We start from the raw sequence: 27512 nt of genomic DNA on the forward strand, positions 1-27512 counted from the left end.
GAGTACTGAAGTACTGAGGCGCCGTCCACTCCAAAAAGAGTTCAAACCGTTTATGATTGATTCTCACTTTCTCCATAAAGGGACGGCACGAAGCTGCTTTTTGCAGCCAGGCAAGACTTTATTTATTTTATTTAACCGGGTGCAGGATTTCTGTAGACCCAACTCGCAGCACGAGTGAACTTCACTTCTAGAAAGACAGGGCAGGAGGCGGGCGAGGACTCCGTGACGCTCCAACCCGGAGTTCGCAAAGCCCAGAATTTGCGCGAGCGCCGCGAACTTGGGTAAAGCGAAACGGCTAGAGGAGGAGTGGCGGGCTGGGGAAGCCGCCCACTCCGGCCTCAGTTTCCTGAAGAGCAACCTCCCTTCCAGCCTGGGAGCGTCGTTGCCTGCGCAAACCAGGACGGGGTAAACTGAGGCACAGCAGGCGGAGGGCGCACACCCGGCCTTCCTAGTATCCGACCGCCCCGCCTCGGACCGCACAAAGCCCTGAGCCCCCGCCATCGCGCGCGGCTCGCTCCCCCGTGGGCGCCAAGTCCCGCCCCACGCGTCCCGCCCCACACCATGACGTCACCGCGGCGGCAGGCCCCGCCCCATCCAGGACCCGGCGGCATGACGTCACCGAGGCCCCACCCCTCCGGAGCGAGTTCGGTCCTGGCGTTCATTTCATTCCTGTCCTCATTCCGCACATTCTTCGCATCGCTCGCGCCGCGCCGCGCCGCCCGAGCCGAGCCGAGCCTCCGCGGCCCCGCCGCCCGCCGCGGGCGCCCCCCAGCACTTCGCACACTCGCTTCCAGCTCGCGGGGAGTCCGCGCGCCGGGGCCCGGGCCCGGGGCGGCCGCGGCGGGGCGCAGGCCATGCGCTGACCCCCCAGCGCGCAGCGTCGCCGGAGCGCGGGCAGCTGCCCCGGCGCGCCCTGCCCGTCCCGGGAGCCGGCGAGGCCGGGTTGGCGCTGCCCGGCGCGGGAGTACCGCAGGGAGTACCGGCTGGAGTAGCGCGGGGGCGGCGGCCCAGCGCCCCGAAGTTTGCCGCGCCCGCTCGGGCGGCCGTGGTAAGTTGCGCGCGGGGCGGACTCGGGGGCGCGGGCTGTCTAGGCGTCACCGCGATCGGCGCTTTGTGTGCGGCTCCCAGAGGGGAGCGGCCCCGCCGCCCTGCAAGTTGGGCCGCAACCCTGCGCGGCAACAGGCGGCCCCGCTCGCCTTTCTGCGCGCCCCTCTCCCCAGCGTCCCTCTCCCGCGCACCTCGCTCCTTGCTTGGGAAGCGCCGAGTTTGGCGCGATCGCGGGTGGGGAGAGCGTTCGGCGCGCAGCCTAGAGCCTGCAGCCGGGTGACTCCCCCGGCGCCCGGCCCCTTCGGGGTCCGCGCCGATCCGGGCTCCTCCTCCCGGGAGATGAAAGAGGGCTCTCTCGCTCTTGCCGCCTCTCCAGAGCTGCCGCCGCCGCCGCCGCTCCAGTGCACATTCAAGTGGAAAATTTTCAGGAGTCAGCAGAAACATTGTGTCCAAAAAAGACTGAGTCGCATTTACCACCAAACGCGGGAGTAGACTCTCCCTGGAAAACTTCCCCTCGGTAGGAAATACTGGGAGATTTGTTTGTTTATTGGAGGAGATACGATCCCCAGGAGGACCCCCCCCCAAAAAAAAAATCTGGGGACACTTTTAGCCTTTGTTCGCGGCAGCACCACTTGTTTTCAGAGTCTAGAGGCCCGTTTGAAAGAAAGTTCAACTTCTAGGAGTTTCCTTTTTCTTTTTTAATGCATTTTTAAAAAAATAATCAAAGCTACATTTTAAGAAGTGAGGCTCACACTTCACTTATCTTCTTCCCGTGAAAATAAAAGCCAGACTAATTTTCCTCGGTCTTAATCGTCTTCCTTTTTAAAGATTTATTTTAAGTTGAATGGTGTCACCCGTATAAAAATATTTATGAAACAATGAAATACCAGCCACCAGCGTTTCTCAGGAGGCTTGTTAAGTTCTTAGAAGCTGTCTGTGATTTACAGAAATGCAAATTGATCTCAGCGCTGGAAACTTACAGACAGATATTCCAGGAATCGGTAGTGTAGAAAGGCCGGGGTTTTAAAATAGCGCCATTTGAAAGGAGCCGAGGTCCTTGGAACAAAAAGGTCTGTAAATACGATCATATTTCAAAATAGTGAATGGAAAATATTTCAATTCCTACAGATAATGCAAAGTAACAGAATCTCGGTCTCCTCCACGCCTTGTGGCCAGGATTCGTTGTTAGTTTAGGTGGTCTGGTGGCTTAGAGTGTGCCGAGTGCCTGCAGGTGGTTCCCCGGGTGGACAGATCCTTCCCGTTAGGGAGACTCGATCTACCCGGAGCCAAGGGGTAGCTTGTCTGTGCAAGCCTGAGCTCTTGGGTGGGGGCTAATCTGCCTTGAGACTGAGGCTGGGAATAGTCCTCAGGCTGTACAGACTGTGCCAGGGGCTTCCGCCTTTCAGCGGAGTCTGCGCTTTTCTGTGAATAGCAGGATCTTTGGGCCCAGGCGCATCTGAATGCTTATAAGGGCCAGACTTAGATCCAACTTTGGTAAGAATCTTTCCTCTTTAGAAGGAAACCGTAGACCCAGTTACAGCAGGACTCCGGAAAGACAAATGCGTTTAGCTGAACCTTTGTCAACAGCAAGGTTTTAAATTGATGATTTTAAGGAGGAAAGGCGTAGTTTTCTAATCTCAGTATTTCCATAAATGGTCATAAGATATTTTTGTGTAGTATTTCTTTGAATGTGTAACTCTGTGTCGCACTCTTAGGTTTCAGGTTTTCAACAGAGTTTGCAATTCTTTTATTTGTTGTTTGTATAAAAAAAAATGAGCTGATAAGCTGTCTCTATTACTGAGTCTTGTTCATGTCCTTAAGTAAACCATTTTATTTTCTGTTTAATGGCAAGTATTGTTTAAATTGAAGGTTTAGGGAAATATTAGAATACTTTTTATTTTTTAAAAACAAGTTTGAAACAAAGCCAGAGAGACACTTTGCCTTTATAAAAGAGTTTAAAAAAAAAAAAGGGGGCGGGCGGAGAGAAGAAGGGGAAAGAGAATCTTTGTGTGAGTTCCTTCTTCCTGGGGTTCTTTATAAATTCTAGGGAACATTCTGGGGTTATTGGAGGTTTTGTACAAGCAAAGGCCAGGAGTGACTAGGACATGTGTATAGTTAGTGACCTTTAATTTGAAGCTGGCAGATAATGTAGCATAGACTGACACAGGCTGCACTAACTGAATGAGTAACTCTGGCTTGTACTGTGGTACGTACAGTGTGTGCTTCTCTTATAGCCCTGTGAAGTGGTGCAGGTGGGTCTGCAGGGGTCACCCGGTGGGGAGCTGGCTTCCTGCCCCTCCTGCTTTCTCTCCCTCTCTTTGCTGTATACAGCTGGGATTATATGTTCGCATACTTGCTTTGGATTCTGGCATCTTCTGATTTGGGAAGAAGACAGAAAACTAAGAAAAAGATTATTATTATTATTGTTTTTAAGTTCAGTAGTGCATAGATTTGATTTTAGTTGGTTCTGCCGATAGGCAGAAGCAAATGTAAGAAGATATATCTTTATGGAACTATCTGTGTCTAGACTGTGTTTGGCATCATACTGCCTGTGGAGGGAATGGAGACCCCGACCAAGAGACAGACCATTAGCAGCATTAGGCAGTTGTTGTGGGCTTTGGAAATAGATAGATCTCCTCCTCAGTCCCCAGTCCATGGTTGTACAAGAAGAACGTGGACATCTGTAGGATTACTTTCCTCTCTAATCTCATGTGTTATGGGTTAATTGTGAGTGTAATTAAACTGCTTGCAAATGGAAATTGTGATGGTGTCTTAATCACTCCCGGGGTCCATGCTGATAACTGTGTATGACCCAGTGGGCTTAAAAAGAATAACCGTATCTGTGCAGAGAAATTAGGGCCCTTGCTTCAAAGCTACCATTTTATGTGTTTGGTTCTGTTTCCCCATGAAGGGAGTAGGAAAGCAGAAGTATATGTGTGTGTTTCTGAGTAACAGCCATTGGGAGGATTCTGTGGAGTGGTACAACTTTTGAGTAGGGTCTTTTTTTTTTTTCTTTTTTCTTTTTATGGCTTAAGAAATACTGGCTAACGCTAGTGCTCAGCTTTCTCCCCCAAACTGGAAGAAAACCTTTCTCATTTTTTGTTAGTTAAGGCAGACTTCTCTTTTATTACAGTTTTGCAACTGGAATCGCAGAGTGCTTATATCCTACTTCTGAATTCTGTAAGGACAGTACATTGTCACTCACCCTCACCGACTGTCATACGCTGTGCTTGACTGACGGGGCACTGGCGATGGCTGCCATTATGTTCTGGAGCTGCGTGCTGCCTTTTCTTCTATTAGGTGTAGAGGTTTCAGATCATCATATTTTTATGTAGGAACCCTAAGTCATGTAGTGTTAATATTGTTATTCATCAAGGTGATAAAGCAATTCAGGTCAGTTCTTAGCACCGGCTCAGGGCTGGGCTTTTTTTGGTAGACACTTCTTTAGACCCTGTTGTGTGGCTACTGTGCATATCTGAACAGGGTGTTCCACCCTTCTGGCTTCTAGGGCAGTGGGTCTCCATTTTTGGAGGATTTTGTTCAGTTTCAAAGATGTGAATTGTATTGCCAGTCCTTTGAGGTTCTTTTTTTTTATGGTTCTCCTTAATGCTGGTCCATGTTTGAACTTGAGGTTGGAATGGGATCATTTCTTTAGAAATGTTCCAACTTTGCATTGGTGCAGAGTAGGAGAGTTTTGAAATGTGCATTTTTTTCACTTGGTCCAAGCAAATGGCAAGTTTTGGTTTTGCAGGGCAGGGACCCTCAGGTCACTGTTGCCCAGAGGGTGGGCTATCCCCTGATCCCTAGTTCCCATTTTGTTAGCTTACACCATTGGGTGGTTTAGGATAGTTTCCTCAGGCTGTGGAATGGATGTACACACACACACACACACACACACACACACACACACACACACACACGTCTTCTGATTGGACAATGGAAATGGTATTTCAGAGAAGCTGTCTTCAGTTTTGTGGCAGCCCAAGGGAAGACTATGTCGTGTGTCCCCCCCCCCCCCCGTATTTTCTATGTTCTTTTCTTATTCACACTTGTTTGTAAGGCTCTGTCATACGATTTCATTAGCTCTTCGTTTTTTGAAGCAGGTCCCATGTATGAGACCTTCAGCTTACTGTGTAGCTGAGCATGATCCTGGATGCGAGATCTTCATTCTTCTGCTGCTCATGTGCTGGATGGAGTACAGACCTGTGTTACCCATGCTGGGTTTATATTATACCCTTCCTTGGGATCACACTCTGGTCTCATGATAGCGCCTGTAACAACTGAGCCACATGGCAACCCCGTATTAACATTTTTTAATGGTGAAAGATAGAGCGTTGGGAAATGAGCTTAAGACTTAAAAGTGGACTAATTTACTGATGAAGAAGTTGAGTGTCCACCTCTGCAGGGGGAAGTTCTGGGAGCTTCTCGGCATCTGACACGTTTGTCTGTACTGAGACCTGGGACAACCCAGCAATACTGATGGGTAAACTGAAAAACTGGTCAGAATGGTGAGAAATGTTAGTTATGTGAGAACATACTGAACTTATATTCTCTGGCATGAACTTTTTAAAAAAATATATCAACTCTACTGACTTCTTAAAAAAATTATAGACACAGCTTTCTAATTATCATAATTCAGTTCAGCTTTGCTCTTGGATAGAGTTCAAGTGCAATCTCAATTTAACTTGAAAGGAGATTTTTTTTTTTTTGAAAAAAAAAAATCTGAGACTGTTTAAGAAAATTTGAGAAGTTCATCCAAGAATGTTGTCCACTTAGATATGGGGCTGGTGTCACAGATGAAACCAGTATCTTTCTGCCGAAGCTCTGCTGTGAAGATTGAGGGAGAGCCTTCTGCCTGCATTTTTGCTTTGAACCACCTCGAGCTCCTGCATCTTAGGGCAGCTTTTATGTCACCTGACACTGTAGCTGCAGAGTTCTTATTGGGAACCAGTGTCTTTTTTTCCTAATAGGTAGTCAACTAGATAAATGAATATTTTATGATCATCTGCAAAGACAGGAAAACCTCTGAGAAGATACATAATTTGACCAAAGTCGTCCCGGTCGGTCTGTCATGCCAACCCAAGCCTTTGGAAAGTGATACCTGTTTGCCTTCACACCATGACTTCCTGATGGCTTTGACAGCATCCATTTCAGTGCCCCATATCCTAGAATTTTGCTGTGACCTTACTGTCTTTTTCAAGGAAAACGGAGTTAATGAGGAAAGGCCAACTTGGATGGCCCGGTTCCTACTGCCGAAGTGCATAGAGAACCCACAGAAACCAAATGACTTCATTTGCTCTGGCTCCGAAGAACTGAATTCACTTCTCCGCCTGCAGAATAAAAGAAGCCAAGTGTTTTAAATAGCCACTCCCCGAGGCCCGCCTGGCCAGAGTGTTTTTTGAGAAAAGAGCATTGTCTGCTCCTGCGCTAGCTGGGAGCCAGCCCGCTCACCCTCCCCCACCAGCCATGTTCTAATTCTGAAGTTGACATCTGCTTTTCTTGTTCACCTGATCTGTTCCCATCCACAAGCACATACATGTCGCATGTCCATTTGCATTCTGCAGGTAACCCTGGTGTCTGACACGAAGCGTGTGTGGTGTGTGTTTCCCCGCCGGGGACACACAAAGCTAACAACACAAAATAAAATGTAAACACTATAGCCGGGCGGGCGGCATGCCTCTGCTGCTGAGCTTCTGTCCCACCATGGTGCTTTCTGGGCAGGCAAGCCTATTGTTGTGGCAGCAACAGGCAGCAGAAGTTGGGGCACCATATGGTCCATGAGGGCCTCAGATAAGCTGTCTACTGAGTCAGCTTATCAATAGCACTTTGATATGCCTTGTTTTTCAGATCACCCATCACCCTGGCAGGGGTGTTCTGGGGCCTGATTCCCAAACCATTGTGAGCCCTGTTTCCTTTGGAAGGATTTCTTTCAGTCCTTTCCCCCTCGCTGCCTCCTCACCTCGGAGCCTCTCCAAGACAATAGTGGTTAAAGTCAGTTTCCCATCAGCTGAAGGGATGAGGATGCTGCCTCGAGTTGGTTGCCATTGCAGACCAGCAGAGAACAGGATGCCAGTGTTCATTTTCATACTGGTAGAGCTAAGGGCTCCCTTAATTCAGAGTCTGCTTTTGCTTTATGTACTAATGAGATAACATGACTGATGCTTCTAGTGTGATAAAAGGTTTCTGTTAGACATGCCGAGAACTTCCCTAATTCTCTTTCACCTTCACCGCGAAGTGCAGAAATGAATGACACGTATGTCTGGAAAGGGCCAGTGATTTGGAGACTGGAAGCAGCTTGTTTTCTTAACCAGGAATTATTAAGGAATGCCTCTAGAATATCACTTAGGTGTCCGGCGAAGCTGAATGCAAGTTGCAATCACCCCATTGGTGAGCTTGCTGGAGCTGCAAGGGCTCTGTGCACACATGACACGTTTGAGGATGTTTGGCCCTGTACATGACCACTGAGTTACCAGCTGCTGAGCAGATGTTTTTGCCTCAGTTACACATGCCTGGGAAGTTATGGTGAGATCCTTTTCCCATCACCTCCCCACCTGTGTGCACCCCTACCCTTCAGGTCCCTCACCTAGCAGACCTCTGAAGACATCTGTTCCGGAGAGGGGACTGTGTCTTTGCTTTTTTCTTTTTACCCTGTGATAGAGTCAGGGTAAGTGTTTTCTCAGTTATCTGTGCCTAGGAATTTATTATTATTGATTGTGTGTGTGCGCGCCATCTTACTGGCCCATCTTTTTGTACGACAGACAGGCCTCTCTGTGTCTGGCATCACCAGCTCCCCTGGAGAGGCCGGTAGTTGTTAGTTGTTTCCAGGTGTGATTTCTAGGGCTTAGAGCAGAGTTCTTCTGCTCTGGCTGCCGAGGTCCTACTCCGAGTGGGATATGCTCTAGAGCTCCTCCTGTGCATTTGAGCACTGAGGGGTCAGGAGAAAGCCCAATGGCAGCTCCCATTCAGACTTGCAGGGCCCATGGTGCTCAGCATCCAGTCCTCACTCGGGCATCTAGATGCTCTTGGTCTGCTTGCAACTGTGTATTTAACTGTGTATTTAAACGGTGACAGCAACTTGGTGATCGGGAAGACAGCTAGTGAGCAGACTCTGGGCCCCTCCTAGGCAGATGTGTATTGAATTTCCTGAGTTCTAAAGGACAAATCTTTATTTTCTTTTCACTTTTGTGGTATTAAGCATCCAGGCTTCCCCTCCCGTCCCCATTCTCTCTTTTTTTTTTTTTTCCTCATACCTCCATTAAGTTACATCCTCAGCCCAAGAGGTGTTTTTTATCTTTCTTATTTCATGTATCCCAGGCTCTGTAACCTGAGGATGACTTTCAACTGACCGTCCTGTTCCCACCTCCTCAGTGCTGGGATTATGGGCACCATGCCAGGTTTATGTGGTGTTGACACCAGAACCCTGGGTTTACTGTTGAGTTGTAGGCATTCTACCAGCTGAGCTATATGTCCCCAGCCGGCTTGAGTGTTTTGTAAGTTGGGATGTGTGTGAAAGGGAGAATCTTGTGGCTGGCCATGCGGTGGTTCTGATCGTCCACTTGACTTCAGATACTCTTCAGAGCCTTTAGATTGCATGAAGTTTGTCCTGAGACAAGTCAGTAGCAAACATACCGCAGAATGTCATATCATCAGGAGTGAGGTTGTGTGGAGTTTGCTTATTTTAGGTTGTCTTGGCTAATATGACACTGGGCGGATCATTTTCTGTCCTTGGGCTTTGGTATCTTCACCAGGAAGTTTCCTCTCCTCTCCCATCCCTTCCCCCCACCCCCTCCTTTTAGGGTGTTTTAGTACAGCCCAAGTCATGCTGGAATTCATGACCCTCAGCTCTTGGGATGCTTGCTCGCCTTCCTATCTGTAAATCTGTAGAGAAGGTTCCCTGGGTAATAACCGACTGTGAAGTGCTCACTGGAGTCTTAACTTGACAGATCAGACTTTCTAGGGACTGCCTGGGGTGGGGGTGGGGGTTAGCCGGCAGGGTGGCTTCTCCGAAAACCAGGGAAATCCAGGCAAGGCTTACAGTACTCGGAGGAATCCATCAGTAAATGTATGATAGTTGGAGTTACCTTTGCAAAGTGGTAATAAAGAATTAAATGAAAATCCTTCGGGAAATAATAGGTAATTTATATCCTTCCAAAAGAAAGGCCGTTTGTGGCTTCCTTCCTGATTCTGAGCTTGGTGTCTAAATTCTTGTGGTGATTGTTGGAAGGGGCCGTTTGCTTGGGGAGGCCGTGCAAGCGGCTTGGACCTGGGTGGTGGAGAGGGAAGGCCAGACACAGCTCATGCCTAACATCACTGTTCTCTTTGTAACTTTAGTTTTTATTAAAGTAGCTGTGGCTGACTTGAACCTCATTATGTAGACCAGGCTAGCCTCAAACTCTTGCCTCCCCACGTCTGGCCTTCTTCGAAACTCTGAGACTACTTAAGGCAGGCTGCCTTCCATTTCCTCACCTGGAAAATGGGGTTAAACGTTGGAGTGATGTGTCGGCTGCTCTTGGGCAGGCTGCAGGAGTCGCTCTCTGCTCCCTGGCCTCTGTGCTCCCAAAGAAGGCAGACTGTACAGTTGGTCTTTGCTCCTCTAAGCCTCCCTTTTTCTGGATCAGGTACATTTCACATGCTAATTCAGGTGCTGGGGGGGGGGTGCAGCTTTTTTTCCCCCTCTGTTTATTTGCTATTTACATATTTAAGGGGACAGGACATTTGTTAGCCTAAGTGATGAATGTCTAATTCCAGGTATTTCCTGGATAAGTGAGCCGACTCACTCCGGGAAGCCAAATCGCCTGTTGAGTTGTTTTTTATTCTTTTCAATCCTTTCACAATTTCATGTGGGTAGTTTTGGAAGTCAGTTGTTCTAACTGATCCTGGTCTGCTCAGGTTCTCAGCTATAGCTCAGGGTGTGTCATCGACCCTGAGTTTTTAGGTCACTCTGGCTGAACAGGCTGAGCAGTTACAGATTGCTCTGTGGGAGCCTGAGCCAGGGACCACCTGCATTTTATCGGCTTCCTGCCCTTATCTCTTAAGAAGCCATGCGTGGAAGAAGGGTGTGCTGCTGCTCAGTCAGGTTTCCCAATCTGAAAAAGTTAAAACTAAAAATGTTTCAACATTTTAGGAGGAGAGTGGTGGGGCTGGAAGGAGGCCCTCAGGGACAGCAAGATTTCAAAACCCGACAGTGCCCTCTTCCCGGCTTTTTTTGAACACAGTGTGTTATATACTCTCAGAGGTTTTACAGTGTGTGAATTGTGTGTTCAAACCTATGAACCCAGAATGTAGTCACTGCTCTGACTGCCCTCTGTTGCACCCCTGCCATGTCCCTTGAGTTTTGGTGGTGGTTCAAGCAGTTAGTATTTAGACCCAATGAAAGGAGCTTATATCAGTTTGCTGGGTTTAGTGCAGAAGGGACAAGAAGACCCAGAGAGATCCTTTTAAAGCATAGGCCTTCAACCTTCCTAATGCTACAACCTACTAATGCAGTTCCAACCATAATATTATTCTGTTGCTACTTTATAACTGTAGTTTTGCTACTGTTAGGAGTTGTAATGTAAATATGGGATATGTAACTACAAAGGGGACTTGACCCATAGGTAGGTTGAGAGCTTTTATTGTGTTGAGTATAGCCCAGTAGTAGTCCTGGCCCAGCATGTACTAAAGACCTGGGTTCTTCTTAGTGTATTCTCAGTCCTGCGAGTCAGAAGCTGGCAGATCTCTGAGTTCCAAGCCAACCGGAGCTATATAATGAGACGGTGTCTCAAAACAAAGTGTAGGAAATCTTTCACTTATTAAGTGCTAGTAAGGTTGAGTTTTTGGCTCCCAAATGATGAATGCCTTATAGTTACTGGTTAGATGTACTTTTTTATTTTGTGTTTGAGACAGGGTCTTATGTTGCCCAGGGAGGCATCAACCTTGCTTACTGTATTGCCAAGGATAACCTGGAGCTTCTCATCCTCCTGCCTCCACCTTGTGTGTTTCCATCGAGAACAGGGAATTGTGCTTGCTAGGCAAGCGCTCTTGCCAGCTGCTCTCAAGCTTGATGGCATCTAGTGAAATGACATCATGAAGGATCAAGTAGAAGATGAAGTCACTTCTGGATAGCACACGGGCAGCTTGCTCATTACCACGTCCAGTTTGTCAATTGTAAGGTGGTGGGGGAAGGCTGTCTAAAGTCATTTTAATTGATAGCCGAGCTTTCAACCTCTGCACTCTCCTGTTTTCCTATCGTTCACAGGGCTCTTCTTGCTCCCACATCCTCCAGTCCCATCCTGATTGTCTTCCAGTCCCATCCTGATTGTCTTAACTCTGTGGCCTCTGTTTCAAACTTATGCTCAGTGTGGCTTGTCCTGGCACCCTGTTTTCCCTTTCAGAATCCCTCAGTGCACAGGGATGTGGGAGATAGCATTTCTAATGAGAGACTGGCCAACTCCCTGTTATTAGGTAGAAAGAGCAGTGTCTGGACAGGAAGCTTGAGTGGCCTTGCAATATGCTTTGTTGTGTGTGTTTCAGATCTTCTCTTGGAGCTTGTAGTCCTATGGAGAAGGAAGGAAGGAGTAGGGGTCCCAAGGCGTTCAGTGCCCTCTTTAGTTCTTAGGAAGACCCGAGTAGTGTCCTACACATGGGTGGAGAGAATGGGGTGGAGCCTGAGGATTGTTTGGAAGAAATCTTTGCCCCAAACCAAAAGTCAGTATGAATCATTTGGTGCTAGTGGGTGTCTGAGACAGGGTCTCACTGTATATAGCTTGACTGGCTTGGAACTCACTCTGCCTCGGGAGCACTGGGATTAAAGGTGTGGGCCACCACGCCCAGCAATGCTGGGGCTTATCTGGGTGTGCTGTCTTGATGTTTATTCAGTTCAGTGTCTTTGGGGTTCGAGGGAGACTGGAGCCTCTGGATTTGGTCTTTGAGCCCAGGAGCTCAAATCCGTGGTGCTGGTGGTAGAGGGCATTGAAGGTACTCAGTGAGTTTGAGGCTTGGTCCCTCTGCTCCCTGGCTGGTGGTATAGGGAGCTTTGCCTGGGAAGCCTCTGCCATTGGTTTTTCTGTGGCCTCAGGCTTGTTCTGGGATGGGACTCAGACTCAGGGCTTCACATGGGCCAGACGAGCTCTCTAACATGTTGCCAGCCAGCTACAGGGCTTTCGATCTGGGGTGATGTTGGGGTGTCTGCCTGAATGTGTGTGTGAGATGAATCTGGGAGCCCACACTTCTAAAGCCAGTTCACTCCTCTTCCATTCTAGTTGTGATCCATTCTAGTTGTGATAATCCGTGGGCTTCCCAGTGGGAATTTGGGTAGGAAAGGGAGGTAAGTTCTTTTTTAAGCCAATTCTTAAAACACCAGCCATTCAAATGTAAAAACTTCATTGGTAATTGAGACCTGTGAAGAAGCTCCGAGAGAGGTGTAGTGAGCTTCCCAAGGTCACACAGCCAGTTCTTAGGTCAGCTGCCTAACAAAGGAGTTAGGATTAACTCACCTATCAGGTTTTATTGTGGAATTTGAATAAGTTATGGCAGTCCTTGATGTGGAAACAAAGAGACTTCTCTGTTAATGGTTTTGCCTTGGAAAGAGGATGGCTACTTTATCTCTGTAAGTTCCATTTTCTCCATCTTGAGTATAAACATGTGGTTGAGATCTTAAGCAGTTGGGTGTGGCCCAGGGGAGCCTTCTGTTTGTCTAGCCCGGAAAGAGCAAAGGTCAACTCTAGCTTTTAGCTTTAGTTTTTTAGTTCTGTGAGGACCTGTGTCTGGCCTTTAGAAGTGAGAGCAGGGGGCCTGCGTTGCTTCCCGTAGTCCGTGGGGGAGGGGCAGGTGTGGTTGGAAAGCTGGAGGCTGCTCCGCCTGCCCCACTGGTCTCTAGGCTGGCAGTCCAGAGGTTTGCCTTCACTTTCCCCGAGGCTGCTTTATGCAAATGACACCTGCTAGGATCGGTACCCCCAGATAACCTTGACTAATTCCACTCTCACCTTCCCATCTGGGCTATCACCTGCTATTTAGAGGCTGAACTTTGAGATGAGGTGGAGAAAGGGGTAGTATTTATCTTCAACGCTTTGGTTTTAGGAGAAAGGTTTGTAACTTTTTCTCCTCGCGTGTGTTGGTGGTTGGGGTTCCTGCTTGCCAATTGTGGGTTCTTGTCTTTCCCTCTGCCACAGCTAGCCCTCTTCTCGGTCTCCTTAGATGTTTGTGTTGTAGAGTTTTGGTGTGACCCCAGCTTAGTTCACTATTGAGCTTCTGCAAATGAGCTTAATGTCCCTGCCATCAGACACAGGCAAGCTCTTTCTGCTATTGACAGTGTGACACCTCCGCCCCAGGCCAGGCACTGTCTCTCCCCTGAAAGGTGTGGGAGGCAATAGTGCTTGTGGGTGTAAGGCCCACTCGATCTCACAGCCAGCCTTCAGGAAGCTTCATTGTGTGTCCGTCCAACCTTGCCTGAGCTTCTGGCTCCCTCCACCACAGGTCTCTAAGATGGAACCTTTCTCATCTGCCTCCACTGGGTGTGTTTATGGCTTCCCAGCTCTCCTCTTGGCTGGAGTCCCTGCTCATGCTCCATCTCCTTCACCCTTTCTCCTTCTGTCTCTCACCTGCCTTTGAGTATCTTGCTGTTAGCCTAAGCTAGCTTCAAGTGTGCATCCTTCTCCATCCCATCTTCTGAGCTCTGGGATTACAGATTGCCAGGTCTGAGCTTTCTCTCTCTCTCTCTCTCTCTTTCTCTCTCTCTCTCTCTCTCTCTCTCTCTCTCTCTCTCTCACACACACACACACACACACACACCAAAAATGGCCATGGGGGACACATCTCTTTCTCCTGTTGTACTGGAGTTCTTGGCTTATAGATCACAGCACTCAGTGTTTTTTTTGCAAAGACGACAACTTGTGATTTTCATTAGCCTCTGCACTTGAGAGTTTGACTAATGTTCGACTCTGGGAGCCTCGTTGATGCTGAGGAACATTGGTTCTTACCTGTGGCATGGACAGTTGTGGGCTTTCAAGGATTGGCACGGTACCTCCTGAACAGTGGGTTGTAATTAGGACTGTGGTCACCGGCACCCTGAAGCTGACTGCTGCCTATTGCTTTTGCTGTCTGACTTTCCTGTTTCTATTCTGTTTTAGATTTTCAGTTATGAGAAAGTGCAGCTAGCAGAGGTCAGGGAAAGCCCCCTTCCCCCCAACCCCTTGAGCCATTTCTGTTCAAGGTGCCACAGCCCTCTTCTGGCACCTCTTCTCCATCTCTATCTTGAAGCATTTCTGGATGCCATATGGGTTCATCTATGGAGTTTCAGTCTGTTTCTACAATGGGTGTGGGGTGGGTGGAGCTGGAGAGATGGCTGTGAAGTTAAGAGCGCTTGCTGCTCTCTCAAGAGAGGACTGGGGTTCTTTTCCTATTACCCCTGTCTGGCTTGTAATTCCAGTTCTAGGGGTTTGATGCCCTCTTCTGGTCCCTGCAAGCACCTGTGCTCAGGTACATATACATTACCATATGAACACTCGTGTGTTCTCGAGCGTGTGTGTGCACATATACCCCTGCATGTATACAAGTACACACAGTCACACATGCATATGTGCACACATACATGTACATGAACACACACATACACACACACACTTAAACATAAAAAAGTAAACCCCACCAAGCACATTATCACAGTCACACTGGCACCTTAATAACTGCTTAGCATCGCTACTCAGAGCTCCTTGATTGCCTCATAAAATGTTTCCTCTAGTTAAATTGTTCAGATCAGGGTTCAAGCAAGACCAGCAGGTCAGGCCTGGTTGCTTAAAACTCTGTGGGGTTGTGGAGATGCCTGGGTGGGTAAAGGGCTTGCCACACAATTTCCAGGACCTGAGTTCTGATCTTTAGAGGCCACATAAAGCTGGAGAAGGAGGCAGCCCAAGTGCCTGGAAACCCAGCATTCCCACAGTGATGTGAGAGCAAGAGGCAGGAGAGCCTGTAGAAGGTCACAGGTCAGCCAGCCTGGAGCGTACACCAGTGAGCAAGGGTCCCTGCTTCAGACAAGGGAGAAGGTAAGGATCTTCCGACCCTTGAACTCCCTCTGTGACGTGTGTGTGTGTGTGTGTGTGTGTGTGTGAGAGAGAGAGAGAGAGAGAGAGAGAGAGAGAGAGAGAGAGAGAGCGCCAGAGAGAGCTCCAGCGGCATCCTCACTGTCAGCTCCATCTGGATTCTGCAGCAGCACCACACAGTACCGTTGAAGTTGATCATGCTCTCTGCTCCGTGTTGGGATTTCAGCAACTAGGAGTTAGATCTAGAAGCTCTTAAATCTAGAGTCTGATCTGTTTTGGGTTGGTTTAATTTTTTTTTTTTTTTCTTAAAAATTATATGTGTCTGTGTGTGTGGCTCTTTTGGAGCTGGAGTTACAGGTAGCTGTGAACTGACCATTGCAAATTGGATGGTCGGGACTGCTCCAGCCCCCAGGTATCTATGTTTTTTTGTTTGACATGCACATAATGTTTGCTCTGTCTCATGATGGGAACATGATCGGTTATGCTTGCTGACTTTACAAATGGATACACCATATTCTCATTCTATATCCCATATTTCAGTTACTTTTCCTCTGTTAGAATGCTGTTGCAATGAGATACTTATGCCAGCTGTTTGTTTAACCTTGCCTTCCATTTCCGTAAAAGGAAGGCAGAGTCACCCCCAACCCCATGCCTTACTTAGGCGAGTGTCTACCAGACTTCTGTCTTGTGATTTTTGTAGTCTTAGATTTCAGGTTGTCTGATGTGTCTGAATCCATTCTGGTCAGTTGTGCATACTCGTAGCTGGCCAGCCTCGGTGGCTTTCGTTGCTTCCTGTGTCCTGTGGACACTTTCCTCGTACCCTGTGCCCCCTTCATGCTCAGCCTCTTGTGAACTCTCAGGTTTACAACAAGTGTCTCTGCAGTTACGTTCCTTCTATGGGAAGAATTTTGAAGTCACATTTTATTTTAGCCAGGGTCTCTGATACCACGCTCCCGTTTGGAATTGGACCTCAGTACGTACGCCTGCGACTCGATTCATCTTAACGTTGTGTGTGTTTTCCCGTGCCTGGTTCTTTTGGGTCTTCTTTGCCATTTCCTCACATCTTCTGGTTACCCTGTGTTTTCCTAAAGAAAAACTCTAGTCAGGTGCAGTGGCATGTGCCTGCAGTTCCAGTATTTAGGAGACTGAGTCAGAAGGATAACCAGGAGACCTGCCTGGGGCTATATAATAAACCCCTCCCACCACCCTTCCAGTTTCCAAGTCTACCAAACATCCCCCAAACTGAAGACTAGCCTCTTTTTTTTTTCTTCTTCTTCCACTGTGGTTCATGGTTTGACTCCAAAGACCAAAGCTCCCTCCTCATGTTGGCCTGGTAGATGTCTCACCTCTTTGTCTATTGAACCAAGCCCAGGGGACATGCCTTGCTCCATGGTGACTCTGGGTCCTGCGTGCTGCCGGCTTTATTTGAAGATGCTTCTGGGGCCATTACATTTGTTCAGTAAATACTGGATTAAGTCCGTAAGTCCTCTGTTCAAAGTATTCAAAATAGAATATATTTAATGTTTCAGTCATTTAAAGAGTGCCTCACTAATTTATTATCTTTATAAGTAAAACATGTTGACTTTGTAGTTCCTGGTAGGTCTCAGAGGAGCAGGGCTAGTGCTTTACTGCATTATGGGAATGTGCTAGCATGTCCTATATATCACAATCCAGTATGTGCTTTTTGTTTAACAAGCCTCTTACTTAACTTATTTTTAGTTATTCCTGCCTCTGCTTCTTGGAAATTGTTTCAGGTCCATGTTGGTACATCACTTTGGTAGAAGAAGGTGTGTGTGTGTGGGGGGGGGGGGAGGCTTGTTTTTAAAAGAACTAGCTATAATCTCCTCAGAAGTTCAGTTGGTGCTTGGGCTTTCAGCTTTAGCGGATTCTTTCTTGTTGGCAAAACAAAGCCACAGGCAGTGCAGCTCAGCCTAGAAACAGCGGGAGAGGGTAATCCAAAATTAAGGTCTTCTGACTCCACTGAGCTGACCTCCCTGGCCTGGGAAGTCATATCCATTTAATGTCCCCTACTTCACAAACTTCCTTTAATGGCTCCTCTGTGCTGTGGGTACAGTTTACCTGGCTTGTCTCCACCCTTTTACTCCACGGGTACCCAGAAGTAGGTGCAGACCCTCTTAATTCACAAAGCAAGTCTCTGCCTGGAGGGAATTTTCCTTGCCACCCTGTGGCTTCCAGGCACAGTGGAAGCTACAGGAGGCATTGCTGAAAGCTCTCAAGAGAGAACTCTGGATAGGAGCCACTGATGTCACGGCATCAGTAAGTCTGATGGAGGAGCCCTGCTGCCCAGCGCCTGCCAGCCCCCTGCACTTTGGCCTCGCCTGGTCACCTCCCTATTCTCCACGCTCTCCCATCCAGCCTGTGCCCTTGTTTTCTTCCCTCCCTGCCCCTCTTTCCCTCTGCACCCCAGCTTGTGCTGATATCTGTAAGCGCCTATGAAAACCACTCTCGAAACTTGCCCTGTGCTTCTTGTTCTGTGTTTGTGTTGGGGAGGAGACCCCACGATTGTTAGGGGAGCTTCCAGAAGTGCAGGGTTTCAGTACTAACATTTTTATAATCTATTCATGCATCTATAATGTATTTTGATCATCTGGACTCTCTATGAAACCCTCAACACCCTTCTTATTCACTGAACTTCCCAGAAAGCCCCTCCCTACTCTGGTGTCTTTTGTGACCCTCTGAGCTTGATTAGTGTGACTTGTACGAGCAGAGGGGCTGTTCCTTCGCAGAATGTTGCTTGTAAGTCCTGGACTGTATGTTTGCTTGTGTGTGTTTAAGCACGTGTATACATATGTGCCTGTGTGTGTGTAGAAGGGAAAGAAGTCTGGTCAATTAAGAGTAGGAGTAAAATTGTAGCCTTCCTGCATACACAGTGGAGTGTTTGTTACCCATTGCTCATTGGTCAGCTAGCCTCCGGGTCTCTTTCTCAACCAGTTCCCACCAGCCATGTGCTTCTGCATCGTGGGTATATGGAGTCTCAACCTCACATGGGCCTAAATTAAAATATTGCTCTGCTAAATCTATTTTTACATCGAGGGGAATGATGTCTGAAAATAACCCTATCCCACCTGTTATCCACTTTGGGGAAGTTGGGCTGTTGTCAAGTCACAGCCTGTGGATTAAGCTCTGATCACTGGTGCCACGTGATGTTCTTCACTTTCTCTGCCTCTGCCTAAGGAATGGTAATCTGGTGTCCTTGTTTATTTTGCCCTAAATAGTCATTTGTACTGTAAGAATGGAGTGTGACTTCAGGTTGGTTTTGAAGTTCCCCAGTCTTTGGGTCAGAAGCATATTAAAGGCAGTGTCTTATCCATGAATCATGGGATGAGTCAGTTCCTGAAACCACTACAAGCCTCATAGTTCTTGGCTACGAGTAAAAGCAGGAAATCCAGGCTTCAACGACTTCCTTTCCCAGTCCCGGGCTGTAGCGGTGGGGAGGTTCCGCTGCCTGCATGGGTGTCTGAGAAACAAAAGCTCTCAAGTCAATTTGCTGAAACTGTTTATAATTTGTGGTCTCGCTCTGAATCTCAGGCTGTATTGACACTCCCTGATTTGCTGTAGAGCCCTGCATAGCCCAGCCCGAAAGGCACAGACTAAATCCCTGGAATTGCTGCCACTCAGGCCACATGGTGCCAGGGTCCTCACACCTGGGAGCTCAGGAGCAGAGTTCTTTTGTTTATTCCCCTTGTGGGGGAGAGACTGACTGGCCACAGAGAAACACAGAGAGGGAGAGGAGCAGACAGAAACATCCTCCCTACAAACACACACACACACACACACACACACACACACACACACACACACGAGGTGGGGGAAGCCCAACAGCCTCTCTGCCTAAGCTCTGGCCTGTATCCTGATTTTTTTTTTTTCCTGCAGTCGACTTCCTGATGCAGAGTCTTTGTGGCTGTGCCGTTTGCAGTGTTCCAGCCAGTCTTCCATTTGTTTCTCGCTGAATCAAACTGTTTTGTGAACTGTCCTGAAGGAGTGAGGGAGAAACCCTGAAGCAGTCGTCTGCGGCTTGCATTTGCACAGAGCCAGCGTCCCTGCCAGGAGGAACTCACTCACTCTGTGTGTCAGTGTGCCTTGATAGGATGTTCCCAAACTTTGGAAAGTGTTTGAATGATGAGCTTCCCTTTTTTGGATCCTTTCATGGTTCCCCTCTGATAACTGGTGTTGGTCGCAGATTTTTGCTAGCTAGCTATTTATTTATTTATTTATTTATTTATTTATTTATTAAAAAGGATCTGAAGTCTGTCCTGGGAAATTTTGATTGGATTCTAAAAATAGAGTGGGTCAGCAGGCCAGTGAGAAGCCACTGAGAAATAAATAAATAAATAAATACCAACTGTAAAACCCTGTCTTTAGGTGGGGGACTGTTTCCAGCTCATCTCCAACAGCCATTCTGAAAGGGCAGATGCTCTGTCAGTCCCTAGAAAGAATAAAATTGGAGCAAATGAGAAAGTTTGCCTAGGTCTTTATTTTATTTTGGTGCTGGGGACTGGAACCCAGCCCGCAGCTGGGTGGGGGGCCATTTTATGCTTGTGTTTGGGGTACATAGGTAGTATTCTGTCCAGATTGAAGGACTCTGAAAGAGACGGGTTTATTTGATCTTAGATGTTTCCGATGTCAGCCTGGTACATAACCCCACCCCCTTCCCCTTCATGTTAGGTGAGCTGTGTGGAAACCATCCTGAAATCTATTTCCCTTCCTCAAGTGGGGTGGGGACGATCTAACCAAAGAGAGGCTTTCACCTCAGGCTGCTTGGGTAGTGAACTGAGATACAATTTGTTACAATTTGTTGTTATTACTATTTTCTTGCATTAAGCAGAAAACACCCTTCCTTTTTATGTAAATTCCAGGCTGGGGTTAGAGACTGAAATCTTTGTATTGCTTACCATCTGTGGATCTAGTTTTTCATTGGGTCTGAGATTGATTCATTAATTAAAATCAATTTAAATGGATTTGTAAGCCTCCTGTAACAGATTATCTTATTAGCTACCTCACAGAGCAGCTCATGATCTGTGAGGAATGTGTTTGTTTCTTTAGGTGCAGAAGACTCAGAAGATGGACTCTGAAAAGTGCAGTGGTGTCTGTCAGGATGGGGCCCTGGCCTATAACCTTAGTGCAGGAAATTATTCCTGCTACTGCCCCAGAGTGCACCAACTTTGTGGATTTTGTATGTTTTACATATGTTGTGGTTCTTTGGTTTGTATCTTAGATGTTTTCTGGTGAGTTTTGTGTGTGTTGTATGTTACATTTTGTGTGTCTTGTGCTGTTTGTGTGCCGTGCATGTCATGTGTGATGTCATGTGTGATGTCATGTGTGTGTCCCTTTCCAAAGGCTTTTAGGACCTTTGGATGTACTGGCTAGGATCTGCTGAGAACCTTCCTCTAAGGAGACAAAGAGGAACCAGAAATAGATTTCCATTTGATAACAAATGTCTCCCTTTGAGGGTCTGATGGCAGAGTCCTGCTCCTTGGACAGACGATAAAATTACAGGATTGAACCCTTGCAAAACGCGGGCTGACAGCAGGGTCAGCTGATGCCATTGATGTTGATGTTTTTGCCATCACACCGGACAGTCAGATGCTTTCAATAGGAAGACCAACTTGCCCACAGGTCCTCTGATGTTAGGATCAGAGAGGCCACCTGCCCCAGGTCACCTCTGCTTCCCAAACTCTTGGGGCTTGAGGCGGCATTCCCAGCTTTGATGCTCCTATGTGCAGTAGAGCTCAGGTACACGCTGTTTAGGCAGATGCTACCTGGGGAGTAGGTGTTTGGCCCTTGTATTCAGAGAAGCGTGAGTGAAGCTGTGTGGCTGAGGGGCAGACGAAGTGCGTGTGCAGAAGCCGGGAAAGACCTCTGGAAGACTGGCATTTCCTGTGTCCTGCTGCCCATCTTTCAGGAGAGATTCAGGGTCTCTGGTAAACCTGTTTTACAGTGAACCTGTATCCTTAGGCAAGCGGGAGCCGGTTCTGCTAATGGAGCCCAAGGCTGTCTGGTCCAGACTTGTGGGCAAATATGTCCTATGGAGTATTTTGGAAAGGCAGCTTCATTGGACAGTTGTGTCCCCAAGCTATTCTGTCTTGGTCCTTGTTCTCCATTTGATCTAAGGGACATCATTGAGGACACCCCACCCCCCCATTATCTCCATAACAACAAAAGGGATTCAAACTGCCTTTGACCTTCACTGCCAGTCTCCAGCCTCCGCTTTCTGCTGACTGTCCACCCTGTGGATGGGTTGAGGCTGTGCAGTGTGGCTCCAGAGTGCTTGGCGGGTGAGGAATTTTTCCAGTTGCCCTTGGGGCACCATAGAGTTCTGGTTAGCTGAGCATCTGGCAAGAGGCAAGCCAGGTGTGTCATTAGACCTGAGCGTCCTGCCTGGTGGCCCCTCCCCTTGCTTCATTCCATCTCTGAGCAATATGGAAGAAATGTTCTAGAAGCCTTTGGCAAGTGCTTGCCTGTGATCAATTGTATAAATATGCAGTGCACGTGCTGAGGCTTCCTGTGTCAGAGAGTCTTTGAAATTCAGTGAGTTTTACTACTGGAGGCTTCAATAGCAAAAGCCAGAGGACTCACACACTGGAAGGAGACAGACTTCTGAGACACACAAGCATTCAGCCACACACATAGACTAAATAAATGTATTACAGAGGTACAGTAATTAACAATGATAATAGAATATATTGAATATTTCATAGGGGCATATAAGGGAAGTCAGTGGAGAAGATGTCACCTGTGGCAGGAGGGCAGCCATCAGGTCTCATTCTTAACCTCACTCCCACTGAGCTATGTCTCGCTGGTTGGTGCTGTCAAGTATTTTAATATCTAACAGCTATTCATTTCTTGTTATTTTTTAAAAAAGGTATTTTCTCCTGTCCTTCATCATCAAGTTTATATTTATTCACTGAATTTTAGAAATAGCTTTTTGGGTAGATTACAGAAGGTCTTGGATTAGTCACTTCTTCCACCTTTTAAAGAAACAGTTTGTCTTCTCTAAAGCCTATATGTTTGTATTTCACCTTTTATTTATTTATTTTTTTTTAGTAACATGAGCTCTTATAACGCATATTTGAAAGTGCTGTCTATTTATTCCTTTCAGTAACAGACAGTCATCACCCAGCTTGCCCACTAGATTACTGCCTCTCAAGACGTCCTGTGCATATTGTGTTTGCCAGTGTGATTGCTCGGGATCTGGGACCTGACTTCTCTGATCATGACCCCCCTTTCACCCAAGCAGTTCTTTCGTGTGGAGTTCAGACGTTTGCTGAAAATGCTGAGAGCATGGTTTTTGTATAAATGTTTAGTACCAAGGATAGAGTTGTGGCTAGTAAGAGTATGTAGTGCTTTTGAGAGAATCTGGGCTTGGTTCCTAGCACGTACATGATAGGTCATAACTGCAGTTCCAGGGGATCTGCTGTCCTCTGTCTTCTATGGGCAACCTGCCTATGTGCTATTCATATAAAGTCACATAGGCTTACACACACATACTTTTTTCTTTTAATTGCAGAACTATGTTTAGGACTATTTCATCTCAGCAAATTTTGCTTATGTACCTGTTCTTGAGGGTGGGGATTCTTGTGACACATGCTAGTGTTGAACTACGTAGCCCAGGATGGCCTTGAATTTCTGATCCTCCTGACCCCATTATCCCCACTTCCAATTACCAGTGCTGGAATTACTGTGGTGTCTACTCAGAGGGTCTACTTAGTGATCCACGATATCCACCCAGGGCTTAACACCTTGTAGCCTAGCACTCTGAACTACATCCCTAGCCCACATATAGCAATTTTAAAAAATCAAAACCACATTCTAAGATATAATTTGGTATTCACATGCCTACAAACTGCAGTGTAGATTTGTTTACTCTAAACCATGCTGTTTCTACAAGAGTTGGCACAGTGCACTACAAATACACTTGAAGCAGTGTACAAAGCCTTGAATCTCAAGCAGGGGCTTGCTTCCTTCCTCTCTCTCTCTCTCTCTCTCTCTCTCTCTCTCTCTCTCTCTCTCTCTCTCTCTTGACAGGGTTTCTCTGTGTAGCCCTGGCTGTCCTGGAACTCACTCGGTAGACCAGGCTGGCCTCAAACTCAGAAATTCGCCTGCCTCTGCCTCCCAAATGCGCCACCACACTGTTCAACCAAGGGGTTTTGAACAGCATCTTTGTCGTTACATGGGTGACATCATGCACAGTACAAAGTGCATATGCTGTGTGTTTGGAACCAAGGTTGTAGCAAGTGCTATGATCCATCATGGCTGAGTGCAGCTGAGAGCACTGTGGGTTTATATACTTGGTTTTTAGTTATTTTTTGGTAGTTGTCCTTTCAGAAACTTTATTGTTGCCAATTTTTTGGTGCCCTCCCCATTCAGTTGTTTGACTACCCCTACGTTGAATCTCAACCCACAGTTTATAAACCGTGGTCTAGGAAATTCCTGGCATATGGATGCTCCATATACATTGGTTACCAGAGGCACTGGCCATGTAATAGATGGTCAGTGACATGTGGAATTGTCTGTCATGGATACCGGTTGAATTCGTCGCACGTCTTGAGATTGTCCTGTAGTTTTGGCAGATACTTAGGTTCTCTGTCATTACATCAAGGTTGCATGTGGTATCCGTTATTTCAGTGCGCTGATGGGATTCTTGAGGAACAGCCGAGAGCAGCAGGAAGGTTTGATTTTGGTTCATAGTTTCAGTGGGCTCATGGTGGCAGGGTGAAGCAGAGTGAAGTTGATCACTTCACGGTGGCCTGGAGGCAGACACAGAAGTTCCAGGATAAGATACAGCCTTCCTCCGCCTAGGTGGCACAGCGTCCCTGAAACTTTGTATCATTTCTCTGAAAGGCCAGTGGACCATCCCTGAAACTTTGTTTCAGTTCTCTGAAAGGCCAGTGGTCCATCAGTAGGCTAATAAATTGAATAGGTCAGAGCCTTCAATTCTAGTCTGCTCTCAGTGATTTGAACCTTAAGCCAGGAAGTCTTTTTGTAGGAAAACTGATATTTAAACAGTGAGGGTGTTCTGAAATTTGATGAAAAGGCATGAATTCATTGTGCAGAGTAGAGGTTAGTAGTTCAGCACAATCCTGTCACTTTGTGTTTAGAATCATCTTACTTTTAGATTGTTCCGGGAAGTTGGCTGGTGGTGGTGCATAGCTTTAGGAGAGGTTGGGGCAGGGGCAGAGGCAGAGGCAGGTAGACCTCTGAGTCAGAGACCAGCCTTGTGCAGAGCTCTGAAGAGAAAGTTCAAGGACATCTAGGGCTACACAGAGAAACCCTGTTTCAGAACAAAGAAAATAGATTATTTTGGTATTTTAAAAATTAATTGATTATTTTAAATATTTGTATATTTATTTGTATGTGTATTTGTCTACATGTTTGTAGGCTTGGTGCCTGCAGAGACAAGAGACAGAGAAGACAGAGGAGTATGTCGGCTCCCCTGAGATTGGAGTGTGAGGTGGTTGTGAGTCACCATGTGCTTGCTCCGAACTGAACCTAGGTCCTCTGCAGGAGACTCTTAATTCCTGAGTCATCTCTCCAGCTTCTGGCATTAGTACTTTTTTAATGTGAGAAAATAAAAAAAAATAACATTTGACTTACTTATTTTGAGTGTGTACATCTATGTAAAGGTACATTTGTGCAGACATTATCATGCATATGTTGAGATAAGAAGACTCGGTTTTCTTCTACATGCTAGTCATAGGGATTGAGGTCAGGACATCAGGCTTGGTGGCAAGCATCTTTACTAGCTGCAAAATAAAATGTTTTTGCCAAGAACTTTGGTTCTTTATTTTGTAAGTAGGGATTCCTTAGAGAAAATTGCATTACCCAATTAAGCCATTTCATTTGAGGTACAGGTAGCCAGGAGTGTAATCTCTTTGGTTTTGTAACTGCTAACACATAGGTGTTAAAGCAAGAACAACCAAAGTACAGAAGAAGAGACAGTGCATTTGAAGTTCCAGGCAAATTGAGAGTATATCTAATTTAGTTTTGGAATTGTGGATGCACGCATGTGTGTGTGTGCGCACGCACGTGTGCGCGTCTCTGTCTCTGTCTCTGTCTGTCTGTCTGTCTGCCTGTCTGTGTATGTCTGTCTTGGTCCTGAGCATTGAGTACAGATCCTAGGGAAGTAACTCCTGACGCTGGAGATGGGAACAAAGGTCTTTCTCTCTTCACAGCGAGCACTTTACCAACCAGGACATCTCCAAAGCCTGATGAAGGCTATTTTGAACTGGGGATGGTGGCTCACACCTTTAGTACCAGCCCTTGGGAGGCAGAGGCAGGCGGATCTCTGTGAGTTCCAGGACAGCCAAGGCTGTTACACTGAGAAACCCTGTTTTTTTCCTTTTTTTAAAAGATTCATTATTTATTATTATTATATATAAGTACACTGTAGCTGTCTTCAGACACACCAGAAGAGGGCGTCAGATCTTATTACAGGTGGTTGTGAGCCACCATGTGGTTGCTGTGATTTGAACTCAGGACCTTTGGAAGAGCAATCAGTGCTCTTATCTACTAAGCCATCTCGCCAGCCACAGGTATACCCATATGCATACACACACACACACACACACACACACACACATACACACCACACACACACAGTCTATCAGGTTTATCTTCATGTAGCCTTCTCTGCCAGCCCCCGAGTGGCTTTTTACCTTGGACAAGATAAAGCAGGTGCCTGGGCACAGCTCAGGTCTTGCCTGAGTTCAACTTTTGAGCAAGCCACAGTGGTCCTTCCCCAGAGACCCTGTTACCTCTTCCACCCCTGTGGATTCTGTCTGTGTACACTGTACAGTATTTGGAAAGTGTAGAGCCATTGTGTTTTCTTTAATAAAACTGCATTTATCCTTATGTGGACAGACTGTGTCCCACATGCTTAGATAGCAGGGTGAACTGTTGACTTAGATTATCTTTTTCTTTCTTTAAATAAAGGTTTCTTTTGGTTCATTGGTTTTCAAACTGTTGAAAACTAGCCAGAAAAAGTTGGTCAAAGGAAGAGGCAATATTCCGCAGTGTTTTTAATTTTAGTAACTATATTTCAAGGGTAATCAGGGTTTTACTTTGCCAGAATCTATAGCAATAAAAACAAAAACATCTTGCCGGGCGTGGTGGCGCACGCCTTTAATCTCAGCAGGCAGAGGCAGGCGGATTTCTGAGTTCAAGGCCTTCTGGTCTATAAAGTGAGTTCCAGAACAGCCAGAGCTATACAGAGAAACCCTGTCTTGAAAAAAAACCAAAAAACCAAAAACCCGGAAGATTTCAAACCCAAGGTAAACGTTCTCATCTCAGGCTGAAAGTAGATGTTTAGGGAAGCTAATCAGGGTACTCGTTCATAGTCAGGAGACTAATCAGGGTACTAGTCAAAGAAGCGAGTCTGGTCAACTAGTCAGGGGAACTAATCGCCAGTTCTCAGTGGACAGAAAAGCTGAGTCTCTGAAAGGGGTCATATCTGGGATTCTAGCTGACTCTCTTCCTGTCCCGGAGGGTGGCATGAAATTTCAGTTCATTCTCCACTGTATGGAGTCTGAACTGAATGATAAAGATTCAGAAAACAAAGAGAATTCCAAGACTCCATACTAGTGGGTCAGAGAACCTCAAGAAAGCATAGGCATCAACCAGAAAGCCTGTGAAAGCATCATTCCTGGCTGCTACTTTGAGTCATGTTGGGGAGGTGTGGGGCCTGTCTGAGAAAGAAGCCTTGGGGCTGGGGCTCCAGATTTTCTTTTCTTAAATAGCTAAAAGAAAGTCCTATCTTTCGTGAATAGGAGCCTCCGGGATACAGAAACTACATAACATTAAAAGAAAATTACAAATCTATATGAAATCCTATCTAACAAGTGGCATGGTAATGCAGGAACTGTAAACACATTGGGGTACAGATGGAGGCAGTGCTCCTGCCTCTGCCTGCCGTGCAGACTGCTCCTTAGCCCCCTAGCTCTGTGGCCGGCTCTAGATCCCCTTTTTCCTGGTCTGCGCACCTGCTTTATGGCTTTATGACTAGGAATGAACTGAGGGCTGTTATTTTTTCTGCTCACTTCCTTGATCTATGTAATGCCTTGCTGCAGTGAAGTCCCTCTCAGGGCTTGGGGACTGCCCCGTAGACCAGACTTCTCTGTTTTCTGTTTCTTCCTGTGGCCACCATAAATAACCTGTGATCCCAGGCTGAGATTGCATAGGGTGAGGTGTGGGACATGGCGCCTGGGTGTTCCAATCTGCTACCAGTGAGGTTAGTGGAGTTTCCTTCCTTCCTGTTGGCATTCTCTAGGTTAGTTCCTTTCCTTTGCCTCCTCCTTTGGTTCCTGGCTTCCATCTGTGTTATTCTATATTGTAAATCTGTGGTGGCTAACCTGAGCCTCTTAGCTTTGCACAGAGCGGGCGGTGTAAAACCCACAATACCTTTTAGAATTGGAGAAGTAAGCCTGCATGTGT

At 46.9% G+C, this 27512-nt stretch overlaps 1 protein-coding gene across 2 annotated transcripts in view; it reads left to right on the top strand.

Annotated features, from left to right (window-relative positions):
• Positions 1 to 647: 647 nt before the first annotated feature.
• Positions 648 to 27512, top strand: part of Tead1 (TEA domain transcription factor 1) — a 222925-nt gene continuing 196060 nt past the window's right edge. Inside the window, exon 1 of one of the 2 annotated variants that reach the window (XM_021166757.2) lies at positions 648 to 1048. The gene's annotated coding sequence lies outside the window, so the exon portion shown is untranslated. The remainder of the gene's footprint in view (positions 1049 to 27512) is intronic. The other variant, XM_021166759.2, reaches the window with a different exon arrangement.

Source organism: Mus caroli, chromosome 7 (genome assembly GCF_900094665.2).
Source record: "Mus caroli chromosome 7, CAROLI_EIJ_v1.1, whole genome shotgun sequence".
Lineage (NCBI taxonomy): Eukaryota > Metazoa > Chordata > Mammalia > Rodentia > Muridae > Mus > Mus caroli.